At 32.0% G+C, this 13,343-nt stretch overlaps 1 protein-coding gene across 4 annotated transcripts in view; it reads right to left on the reverse strand.

The window, feature by feature from the left end:
* SOX5 (SRY-box 5) overlaps positions 1–13,343 on the reverse strand; it is a 674,508-nt gene that overhangs the window by 323,256 nt on the left and 337,909 nt on the right. The gene's annotated exons all lie outside the window — the stretch shown is intronic.

A 13,343-nucleotide genomic window follows, 5' to 3' on the forward strand; every position in this document is an offset into this window, starting at 1 on the left:
ATGAAAGACCATTCCATTTTAAAGGAAAGAAAAATACCCATCTAGTTTTACACTTTGATAGACCTTCTTGAAGACAGAATATGTACAGATAGCAAATGCCATTGGCAGTAAAAAAAGAGAAATGGCTAAAATTTATTTTGTCAAAAAAATAAATGAAATAAATGAATGATTCCTATTATAACAAATTTGCATTTTATTAAAAGATTACTGTGACATATAGAGATATTGGTTATATGTAAACCTTAGACCACATGACAAAAAGTTTGATATTTGTTTAAAGCTTAATAACTGAACACATTTTACACTCATTGCTAATCCTGAACCATTTGAAATTTTTCCCTTACTTTCTAAATCACCCAATGTAGGCATCTGGCTCTAATATTTGCAAAGTAGTAAGAAAGTAAGAGTATAAAAATGTTTCAGTTTTATTTCTACAATTCTGTGAAAGATTTAGACATATTTACTCCTTAGATATCCAAGTAAAAAAAGAACAAATAAAGATGTTTTGTTTTCATGAGCTAATGCCTATATGACAGTGTACTTAAGATAACTGAACAAAATTTAAACATTTTTTGTACTTATGTACTGATTGGAGAATATTATCAGAGGCTAAAAATATGTGGCAGATATTTTTAGTTAAATAGTTCCTTTTCATTAAAAGTTTACATAAATTATACAGAGTTTAAGTTTTTAATAAAAAAATAAACTCTTCTATTTACAACTTGACCTGTCCTTGAAAAAGCTGTAAGTTTTGTTCCACAAACAAAATGTGTTTGTAGGATTATCCACTCTTATTCTAGCCAGTGGGATAGGAGGCAGGAAAGTGTTAACTAACTGCAACACCACTTTCTTCATTTATATCACTGATTTTTAAATTAAAAATGTATTACTAAAAGAAATGTCTCTAATCTTTGTTGAATAATACTATTTTAGTGTTAGAAGTTTTTTTAAAAAGTATTCAAGTGTTAAAGATATTCTATTAAGAAATAATAGCACTGTAGAAAAAGTAAGGGTTTTGGAAGCAGACAAATACGGATTACAATACTGATTCTGCTACTCACAAGCTGTGAGACTTACTGTAATCTATCTCAATTTTACACATCTTTAAAGTAAGGTGCAATATCTACTAGTAATGCTTTTTGACAATGAACTGTGTACCATATGAAAAATGACTTGTAGAGCATTTAGCACAGAGTAGACATTCAATAAACAATAGCTACTTTTTTTTTATTTTACAAACTTTAAAACTATAGTATGGGGCTGTGGAGCCCCTGCAAAAAACATACAAAAAAACCCTCTAAAATGAGGAAAGCAGATTGATGGCCTCTAGGAGTTAAACTGTAAAATCAACATGAAATACAAAGCCTCACAATAGAGAAATCATCCATTGCCAGTCACATATGACAATTAACCAATCAAATGTACTAGTAAGTATAAAAAAAGAAATGTTAATAGTAGGTGTCTTGATCAACTGAAGAACAGAGAAAGAGGAGGTAAGGCTAGTGGCTACCATGAAAGGACCATCTATAGAAGAAGCAGACTGGGACAACACATTTAAGGTATCTGTAACTATTTTTTATCTCATTGGCAAAGTTTACTTCAAATATACTCTAAGTATGGAGAAAAGAAGTAAGGACCTGTTAACACAATTCAAATAGTCTTAGTCTCATAGGCAATACCATATCTATCACCAAACTATTATATGAAACTATACATAATCCCTCTCACCAGTAATGATATTTAACTCTCACTGTTCTGCTTCCATGCTCTCCAAGCAAACTTCTGATTCCCACATAGAAAATGGGCTGACAGAAGAGATTTAAAAATTTCACGTCTCTGTGAAGTGATTTATCAGAATAAATCAATAAAGAGACTTTTAATTATTTCTTGGTTTCACATGTAGCTTGACTACAAGAAGATTATGCATTTATTAGACAAACTGTAGTATTTATGGTCTGTGTGACCATTGTCATTCTTGTTGGAATTAATCAATTGGCTTTCTGGTGTCTAACTTAGTCTTATATACAATCAGTCTCCTACTGTCTGAAAACTCCAAGCTATTGGCAAGAGTCAGTGTCCAGGCTACCAAAGCAGAAAGCTAGATCAGCTGGTCTTTTCTAAGTTAATACACAAGTCTATGACTTCCAGAAGGTATGATCTTTCTGCTGATTTCTACTTTATTAATATCATTATTAAAAATTATGAAAATTAAAAATCCTAAAGAAGACATAAGGTAGTTAAGATATCATTAGTCTTCTCAAAACTTCTAGTCATTTCAATATCTAAATTATCTTTATAAATGTATAAATATTCTCTCTATATATATGTATACACACACACACACACACACATTTCTATGAAACAAAAATGATAAGATCTAAAACACTGAACATAAAGGGTTCATGGTGCCAGAAGGCAACTGATCCTAAAATATGACATATTTCATGTTTATTTCAACTCCATTTTCAGAGACTTAGAGAATGTTCTTATTGAGTAAACTCAAGTATTTTCATATAACTGAAGTAAAAGATATCTTTTTTTAAAAGTTAATACAATAACAAGTGACTATGTTTATAGTTAATAATAGGCTACTAAGTCAGAAAAAAAGTAAAATACATAACAAATTATGTAGGGAGCTATCAATCTGTTGGTCACATTAGTCATGTTTGGTCTGATTTATACTGCTTCTAAAAATATTGATAACTAACTAACCAATAACTTTAGACTATTGAATTTTATTCATCTATCAAGGGTTTCATTTTGGACAGAGGAAAGTCTCATTAATTTTAAAAAAGCAGAAGGAAAGCACTGCAAATTTCTATACATCGGGTATCTGGGATGTGTAGGGTTCCAATTCCTGTAGTTTAAGCTGCATGACTGTGTCACAGTACAAGGATACCTGAGGTATGCTCTCATGTATTCATTCAGAGATGATTTTTCTCATTCCTGTGGTAGGTACTAGGCTTACCAATGAACAAAACTCAGACTTCAAAGAAACTGAAATGAGGCAGACATATAATTCAGTGTGAAACTAATTTACAGAGCTATGTTGACTTAATAGTAGTCTTTAACTCAGTTCTGTGTGTAGACAAGAAAATCTTTTTGAAAGAACTAATGTCTAATTCCAGGGCAAAAGAGAATCTTCAAATCATCAACAATCTACTGACCACTTACTATGTACAAGACATTTATCTAATCGAAATTTACTATATAATTCAGGGTCTCTACTTAAATCCCATTTCTAGTTTACAACATTCTTGGAGTTGCTGAGTTACATGAATGGAACAGATAAGAAACAGCCTCCCTCTTAAGGGGTAACTTGCTCTGTACAAGGAGTCATTTTTCCTTTATTTGTCCATGTAGCAATCTGTACAATCAGGCTACTCCAGTTCATATGTGGAAGTAATTTTACAATTACTGGAGTCCTTTGCTATTCACTAAAGGCTCTCGATGTGCATTATCATTACTCTGTAGGTAGGATGTCCCCAGTTGTATTTAGACATGTGTAGCAGATTTAGGGGTAGGGTAGAGAGTGAGAGACTACACCAGAAAATTAACTCAATGGTTCCCAACCTTGACTGTACATTGGAATTACATGGAGAGGTTTAAAAAATACTGCTGCCTGGGTCACACTGTCTGACATTCTGATATTATTGGTTTTGGAGTGCACACAAGGTATCAGAATATTTTAAAGCTCCTAGGTGATTCTAACGCAAAGTCAAGTTTGCAAAACATTTGCCTTAGAATAATGTCCCTCACCCAAGATGTCCAAATCCTAACCCTGAAGCCTGTGAATATGTTACCTTACAAGGCAAAAAGGGCTTTACAGATGTGATTAAGTAAAGGATCTTGAAATGAGATTATTCTGGATACAATAGGTGGGTCCAAAGTAATCATATATGTCCTTACAAGAGGGGAAGGCAGGAAGATCGTAAAGAACAATTGAAGATACTATGAGGCTGACTTTGAAAATGGATGATGAGGCCATGAACCAAAGAATGTAGGTAGCCTCTAGAAGCTAGAAAAGACAAGGAAATAGATTCTTCCCTAGAGCCTCTAGAAGAAATGAGCCCTGCCAACAACTTGATTTTAAGTGAATACATTTGTATTGTTTAAGCCACTAAACTTGTAGTCACTTGTTACAACAAGAAATTAATAGACCACTTACTTAAACATATCTTTTTTCACAGCTGGTATTTTCTCAATCTGAAATACTTCTGCCCCAGATATGTATACTTGCCTGTTCCTCACCTAATTTTTTTTTTTTCTGTTTCAACATCATTTTCCAATGAGCCTTCCTTGCTTTTTCCCGCTAAACCAGCACCTGTTTCCTCTATTACTTCTTATTCTCTGTTTTGTCCACAGAATTTATCATCACTTGGCATATTTTATAATTATTTATTTATTATCTGTCTTTCCCACTATAATATAAGATTCAAGAGGGTAGACTTTATTTTTGTTCACAGCTACTCATCTTGTACTTAGGATCATTTCTGAAAATAGTATTTTTTAAATAAATATCTATTAAATGAAAGCTATTAACTAAAACCAGGAACTCTCCTACTATTCTCTAATGATGAATGGTTGTGAGACAATGACATACAAGAAAGTATGCTTAGAAAATGCCTTAATATTGTTAGGAAAAAGGAAATCAAGTTCAGTGATACAGTATTCTTTTTAAAAAATAATTTCTATGTAATGGGACAGGTATACCCTGTTTAATTCATTTTTTAAAGTACATGTAAAGAAATCTTATAGTTCTTTTTAAAATGTATAAGTAAAATACTATAAAGTGAAGTAACTTTATAAAAAATGCTACCTAGTTAATTATAAATAGACTTATTGCTGAGGAATTATCTACTTACAGCTTTAAACTTAAATTTGCATAGGATATATTCTTTGCTCTAATTATTCTGGAAAATTACGAAATATACAAAGTCAAAGGAATTAGTATATGGAATAAACATAAAATGGAAGACTCAGAATAAGAATTGCTGTCCTAATATAATTGTTTCTTTTCAAAGTTTCTTTCTCTGAATATGTTAACCTTTGGTTAATTCAGAGATAAAGTCCTAGGAAGCAGTGCCTTCTACTGGTTATTTTTTTTTGGCATATTATTTCTTTTAAGGTTAGCAGTTTTGTATAAATATTGCAAAACATAAATGTCTATAAAGAACATACTCAAATTCTAGTTCTTCTACAAAGCCATCCTCTATCACCACAGTTGAAGCGACTTCACCCCATCTCAGACTACCTCAATTCTTGTTAACAGCCCGCATGAAAAACTGAATATCGGTATAACCTGTGACATTTATTAAATAGTTTAACTTTCCTTTTCTTCTTATTAGTATATACAGTACCTAAAACCAGAACACAAGCAATTGGAATGTAAGAATATCATTGTTTAATTTCTTAAATTCCCCATGACATGTAGACTATCTTGAATTTAATAAGATTTTGGTAAAGTACAGTTCTGTTTTTGACCAAGTCACCTTGATTTCCCAAGATTAATGCTAAAGATATAACTGTATAATAAAGGTCTTTCCAAATACTCTGTATTTCGTCCCTAAATGGTCAACTCCTCTGTGCTGAATAAGATAGAATTATTGTATGGAGGCACAACTCCTAGCACGTACGTGGCACTCAATGTATTTTTCTATAAATAAATGAATGATAGAAAGAGGGTCTATTTTGTGCCAAGCAAATTAACTTTGTGTAATGGGGGAAATAGGCAACTTAGATATAAAGACCCTTCTCATTTACCCTTAAGAAAACACAGTTTAGATGAAAATATAAGAAATATATCTACTCATCCATTCATTCATTAATGGAAAAATAGAGCAGAGTTGGGGGTAAAATCTGAATCCTGGAGCCCATCCAAGATTGGGAGACCAATGTATAAAAAGGATTGAACAAAGAAGAAAGATAATGAGAAGTCAAAGTGCTAAGTGAAGCAGTATAATTATTTTCTAAACAATTCTACAAAACAACATTCTGAATAGTGTCTTAAAATTTTGGACTATATTTATTTAACTTAAAACTTCTATTAATTACTCTTCTAAATACCTATTTTTAATATTCACTCTCAGATTAAATTTTAAACATAGCAGAAAATGTTTCAAAAATGACAAAATATTCATAAGGATTCATCTCCTTATGGGAACAACAAATATGGGATATTACAAAATAAAATAATTATTAGTAATCCTCTTTATACAAATATTATACTCTTTTTCTAGAAGTTATGTGACTCAAGTTTTTCTAATAATAAGACTATTTATTCAGGACATTTACATTTTTTTGTCTGGTGCCTTTTGCCTAATGTTGATGTGAGAAGAGTAATCAAAATTAGAAATTATTTTTTATTTTATTAAATTTACTGGGGTGACATTCGTTGATAAAAGTATATAGATTTCAAGTACACAATCCAATAATACATCAGGAATTAAACTCTACTGTTCATCAAAGCTATTTTTACAATAGAATGTTACCTGTTCAGTATGGGAAATCAATATAGACATTTAACATGAATGTATAGGTTTTGATTCAAATGAATGAAACAGCCAACACTTCTATGTGATTTATAAACAGAATTACACAAACATAGCATATCATTTTATTACAGAAAAGATCAGTTTCATTATCCTTATCTATGAAATTTCAATTATTATTCATATCTTATGGTTTGTTCTTTATTTTTCCTTATAACATGTTTTTAACGTCTTTATTTTCCTACTGTTTAGAGTCATCCTTACATTTACCCTGTGAATATTCCATGTATATTTTATAAACAACTCTGTCATATATAATATTCAGAAGGCTTTTAAATAGAAAATTGATTTGTGGTAAACATGTAGTCTTAAAATTTTTCTTCTAGTTTCCATAAATCTTCTTCGCCATCAATTTCTAATATAGAAAGAACATGCCAATCCCTATACTTCTTTAATCGTTGCTTATCCCATACAGTGATCTCATTCATTATATTGTTACTTACAGGCCTGAACAAGTTCATCAGATCCTGGCATACACTATACATGGAAGCAGAAACACAGATTGCATAGAAATATAAAAACAGAAAACATAGAATAATAAATATGACTAGACTCCTTCATAAGCCTTACTATACATTTCATCAGAGTAGAACTTATTTCTACTAGTATTTAGAAACAAAACTTACCATAACATTGGAATCTAAAAACAAAAATAATTTTCGACCTACACCTAGCTAAGAATAAATTTATTATTTTGTTCTACAATATGATTTCAATTTACAGAAAAAAATGTAATAAGTATTACAAAAGTTCAAACTGTATTTAAAATTGTGTTAATTAAAAATGGTGTAGGCACCAAGAACTTTCAAAGTGACCTTTACCAAGGCTGTCCCCTGTGTTTATCTTGTCATGTGTTTAGTTTCTGAGATGTTTTCTGCATTAAAATCAAATACTTCATTAATATTCCTTCTCTCCGATAATAGCACCACTTTTAACTTGTTCACCACCTTTTTGCCCTTTTATTTGCTAGCATCTCTGTTCTTATCTAAAAGCTTTCCCAGCCTTGTCCAAACCACCAGAGTCAAAGAAGGACGGGAGGATAAGAAGAGGAGAAAATGAGAAGGTGCAGGGTTCTCCAAGGAAGGTGTGGGAATTGAAAAGGAAAAGAAAAACAACAAAGGTTAAAGAAAGATAAGGAAAGAATTAGAAAAAGAACTTAATTCTTGTGAGTACCTGAAAGAAATAAGTGCCTCTTTATTAGTTGGATACAGGATATTTCAGAAGTGTTTGAATTAATGTACCTGAAATATACAATAAAATTAACTTTATAATGTCCATTGAATTTTGTTTTCTAGGCAAGGGAGACAAGTACCAAAGCTAAGTTTTTATGAATAGTTTATGGTAGCAAAATTACAATGATTCAGAATTCAAAATGTGATTCCTTTTCTGCTTTCTTCTCTTACTGTCTAACTAACTGTAAATCACTAAAAATTTACTCCCAAATTAAGAGCATATGTTATTGAATGAAAACTCCAAAAAACTTTTCTAAATAAGAAGAGTGCTTTATTATGAGTAACCTAATAGCTAGGCTCTAGAGCCCAAACTTACCTAAACAAATATATCTGCCAGCTAAAAATTCTCATCTTTATGTTTTATTGTACTGTTTTAATATTAATCCACACTTACTAAGTGTCTAAAACAACAGTATTCCTGATGAATAAAAAGATAAAAAGATTACTAAATTTAATTTAACTCAACTGCAATCATTCTATAGTGTTATAATACTTAGAAAAGACAGAGTTCATTATGAGTCTGACAAGCTGAAAGAAAATTGGTTAGGAAAACTTTTCTGACTCATAAGTACAAAGCCACTTTCATAAAGAGAAGAGCTAGTAAACATTTTTACAGAATTCTAGATTTTTTTTAAAAAATTATCAAAACTATTCTCCTGATTTACAGAATAAAAATATGGCAATAAGCACCTTCTACTTAAAAAAAGAAACTAAACTATATTTGACTCATTTAATAGCTGTTAAACTTGTATTTCCTTATCTTAAAACACCAAACTTGAATTATTAAACATTTGACCACGGAATCTTTTTAATTATCAAATACACTAAATTTCAACCGAATCTATTTGAAGAAAATATAATAGAAATGATTAAGATCTTTAAATGTAGAAGAGAAATTTCTTTTAAGTTGTAGATAAATGACCAAATACATGAGTTTGGAAGAAAAAAATTCAAACCTTAAGTACGAATTTTTTGTGAATTATTTAATTCATGTATTGTTATATATTTGTCATTAATCAGAAACAAACAGAAAAAGAACATTTACCCTTCAGTAATCTACAGGTTAAAATTGTCAAAGTCCTTTTGTTCTGAATATTTATAAATTACTTTGAATAATCTAGCATTAAGATTTGTGGTTCTAAAACTTGTAATTATAGTTAGAGAGGGTATACTTTTAAAGGAAATAAAAAACTTTTTCCATTTGAGCATGGGTTTTGCATTTCTGACAGCTCTAAGTCCACAGGATGTGGAGGGATGATTTAAATTTTACATCAAAATTGTGACTGCACTAGACTTTTTTCCCCCTTCTCAAGGGAGGCATTGTTCTTGCCTTTCCATAACCAGGCGTGACAGCGCCAGACTGGAGTCATACGGCTGGTCTCTGAGTCAGCGTGAAAGTGCTCACCTCCTGAGTTTCCCCAGATGCTCAGCTCCTTGTATGTCTGAAAGCTGAGCACTGAGTAGCCACATACGCCATTCCTGGGACAGAAAGAAAATTGGAGGAAAAAAAAAAACAGGGAATAGCAAAAACTATCTCTTCCAGTACATGCTGTACAACTCTTATTAATAATAAGAAATAACATCAACAACAAAAAACCCCTGCATTTAATATAAGTACCATTTTTCTGAACCAAAGGTTGGGACAAATTGTTTAACAAGTAATTGTGTCTACTGAGTTAAAGAAATAAAGTCTAAAATATCAAAAACCTTTTGGATTTTTCTGAGACACATAGTTGCCATGTGTATAAATTTCAGGTTATCGAACACTGGATAGAATAGTAGGAAATCCATATCTATTCTCAAGATCTCTAAAAAGGTATCTTTAAAAACTGTCTATACGATCCCTGAAAATAGACGATCTTTTCAGCACTCTACCAGAACAATTGCTAGTGAAACGGGGATTAATTCAATTTCTATTGTTCTATCTTTAAATAAACCTTTCAGGGAAGTCCGAGAGTATCTGTGTCTTGTGTATACGTGCAACCCTGTGTGTGTGTGTGTGTGTGTAAGAGAAAGAGAGAGAAAGAGAGAGAGAGAGAGAGAGAGAGAGAGAGAGAGAGAGAGAGAAGAAGAAGGAGAAGAAGGGAAGGGAAGAGGAGGATGATAGAAGGAGGAAGACAGAGAAGACCACTACTTTAGAATGATATGTTAACGAACATCAATATTCCTTTTATATGGAACTTCTCTATTAAGAATCAGATGGCACCATCTTAATTTAACCTAATCATATGCTAACAATTTTAATTACTATATAATTCAAAATAATTTGGTTGAAAATTTTGTGTATTTAAAGAAAAAAAGAAGTAGAAACAAACTTCTTCCATTTGTTAACCTATAAAAATTTATTAAAAAGCCAAAGAAAATGTAATACATAACTATTACTACTACAGTGAGTAGTACAAATCTCTTAATTAATGATTTCTAAAATAACACCAGTCAATTTTTTTCATTTTATCGTCATGAGGATATATTCAGGTCTTCATATGTTCACATATACATGAACATGTTTGTAATAACCTATAAAAAGAGTTCATTTTCACCATATTCACGGTACAAGAAGATAGATTTCATTCCTGAAAATCTCTGGTCAGGTGAGGTGCACATGCAAAAAAACAGTTTTAAGTAGAAAAGAATATCTATTTAGGCTTAATGATATTGACCCCTCTGTAAAAATATCATTTCATTTATTTTAATGACTTTGTCATTTTGACTCTCCCAGGAGACTATCCCCCTTTGGCATAACTGCAAATAGGATATAAAATTTTATTTTCCAAAATAATACCCTTAAGAACTTATTTTGAGCCTCCCTCCCTGTCTCCTTATCTGAGCCTCCTCTTAAAGTGCCCACCCCCACTCTTGCTCTCCCTATCCCCTCTCATATTACTAGCTAAGCCAAAATAAATAGCAAATTGTTCTATAATCATAAGTGACTTATTCTTAGCATGGTGTATGTCTTGAAATAAAATCTGTGGCATGTTTAATTTATTTAAGATCTAATAATGATGACAAAAATAATTAAGTAACCAGTCTAGTTTTAATTTCTTTTGTTTTCAAAGGTCATTGTGAAATCAAGCAAGTTAAGCCTTCAAAAGCAAACCTCTAGAGAATGGTGTTTTTTTTTTTCTTTTCCTTCTAGCTGAAATGAGAAAGGAGGCTCACAGCTAAAAGGAGCACTGAACATCACTGACAGATTTGCTGAGAATGACTAAGTTGTCCAATGAAGAAAAATATTATGACCCCTACCCTCTTTGGAATCCAAATAACCCCGACAAGGAAAAGTTTACACACTGCTAAAGTCTGGCCAATTTAGGGGACTCACTCTTTCTTTTCATGCCCCATACAGACTTGGTTATAGTCTGTTTCTACGACAGCTGTTAAAAAATGAACAAACTAAAAAATATTTATGTTATATTCAAAATAGACAGCGAAGAACATATATACAGTGTACAAATCTTTCCTAAGACAACAGCTTCTGATATGAAAGACAGGCATACTAGGCAAAGACAAATTTTCTGAACTTCCTGGCAAAATGAAGAATTTGCCATTATAATCGTGAAAAGTCCAAAAGTAAGGGTGCAGTGCCAAAGACGATGAGCATCTATCAACCCAAACTCCAAAACAGCGGGATGCAGCTATGGTTGATGTTATAAGAATGCTGAGCCTCTTCATTGGTTCCTTTCATGCCAAAGCTTCTTTGCTTGGATGAATATGAATTAAATCCATAAGCTTTCTTATTTTTCTAGCTTGACCTCTAAACTTATTTTACGTCTTAACTGTTTATCTTCTTCCCCCATTAATCTTTCTGGTTTTAGCACATTCCCTGTTGTTTTTAGGGAGGGAAAAACCTTTAAAAATATGGTTCATACTGCCACTGTGGACGAGCTAGGAATGTTAGCTCTTTTCTATAAATGTGTACAACCTGTTCAGTAGTAACTTAAAGGCTACCAGATTCTGGCCCCTGAAATAAAAATTCAAAGGATATGGCATATACTGTAGAGAAGAAAATCATCAAACTCTTATAAAAGTATGACAAGTATAAAGACAGAAAAAGGTCCCAGTACAAGGTTTACACTAGATTTCAAATGTGGATGACAGTAAAGTCACTACCAAATTTCCATTTTAAAAATTATTTTTAAGTATGTCATAGTGATAAACTTTTTGAAACAAACAGATTTTCCTATTTGCTTTCTCTGTTTAATCAGTTCCAAGGATAAGCATGCACGATGCAGATGTTCTTTAAAATACTACATCACTACTATAGAAATGTCTAATTTTACTGACATTTCAGTCAGCAATGTAGCTGAGTTTTTTCTTATTCTGTTACTAAAATATAACTGACAAGAAATTTTACTGATTAACATAGTTTGCCAATATCACAATGAAACCTGTCAGTATAAAACCTGGAAATGTTAAAGATGTTCACTTTACAAACCCATAAAAGAAAAACTAATCAATCAAAGGCAAAACTTTAAAGGTAGAACCATGTACTCAACAGAGTGTTTACCATTTACTGTTGTACAGGTACTCTGCCACAGTTTCTGATGTTCTGCAGTATTTCTCCCAAAGCGTAACAAAGGCCCAGCTGTATAAACCAGTCCTGTCAAAGAACATAGTTAAGGGATGGATAAAACAGGGAGGGGTGTCTAACACGCTGACCACTGTCTGAGCTTATGAGGATAAAGGAGCCTTGATGGAGAAAAGTAATCATCCATTGCTTTTTTTTTAAACCTCATTACCACATGCTAGAACATTTTTTTTCCACTACCCAAACACCCCCATTACGATCCCCCACAACTGAAAGACCTTTGTGTTCCAAAGGGAACAGAATGCTCCTCTACCTCCCTTTCTCTCAACTTTTGTTTTGTTTTGTTTTTTGCTTTTTTTTTAATTTTGTTTTTTTGTTTTCTGTTTTTGTTTTTCTACTGATGGCATGATCATTTAAAGACTTCTTAAAATATTGGTTTCCTCTCCATTAAACCCTCTACACATAGTTCCCTAAAAATATTTTTAATGTCTACAGAAACTTGCTTTGGATTCCTTTTTACCAAAATATTATCAACAGCTTTGGATTGTGAGATAGTTATTTCTGCTGAGGACTCTAGAAAATGACACATTCCTTTAAAAGATAGTAAAGCACGCATAATTGAGGTAGACTGAGTGCTGAAATCACGGGTATGTGTCTTACATTTTAAAGAATGTGTTTCCCATAGAAAGTGAATTTCGAAGAGAGTTGGCTATGTGCATACTCAGTGTGCAGCAACTGTTAGGTATGGTTCTGAGGTTTGAAGAAAAGTTTTAGACTGAGCTAATTAACCCTTTCAAAACCTATCTCTCATGTGTCCGAGAACATCAAACCATGGGGATGATTTTCCAGAGATTTAAATATGCATTTCCTATTTTCACATTTGTCATTCTTACATACTAGGATGACATTATTTATGAAGGACTGAAGCCAAATTCCACTCAAAGAGAGCTACCGAAACTGCATTACTATCAGCAAAACATATTAGATGCCCAAGGAAATCCCTAGGCAAGAGCCACCAGAATCAATGTGGAGAGA

The sequence above is a fragment of the Pteropus vampyrus genome, unplaced genomic scaffold (assembly GCF_000151845.1).
Source record: "Pteropus vampyrus isolate Shadow unplaced genomic scaffold, Pvam_2.0 Scaffold82, whole genome shotgun sequence".
Taxonomy (NCBI): Eukaryota; Metazoa; Chordata; class Mammalia; order Chiroptera; family Pteropodidae; genus Pteropus; species Pteropus vampyrus.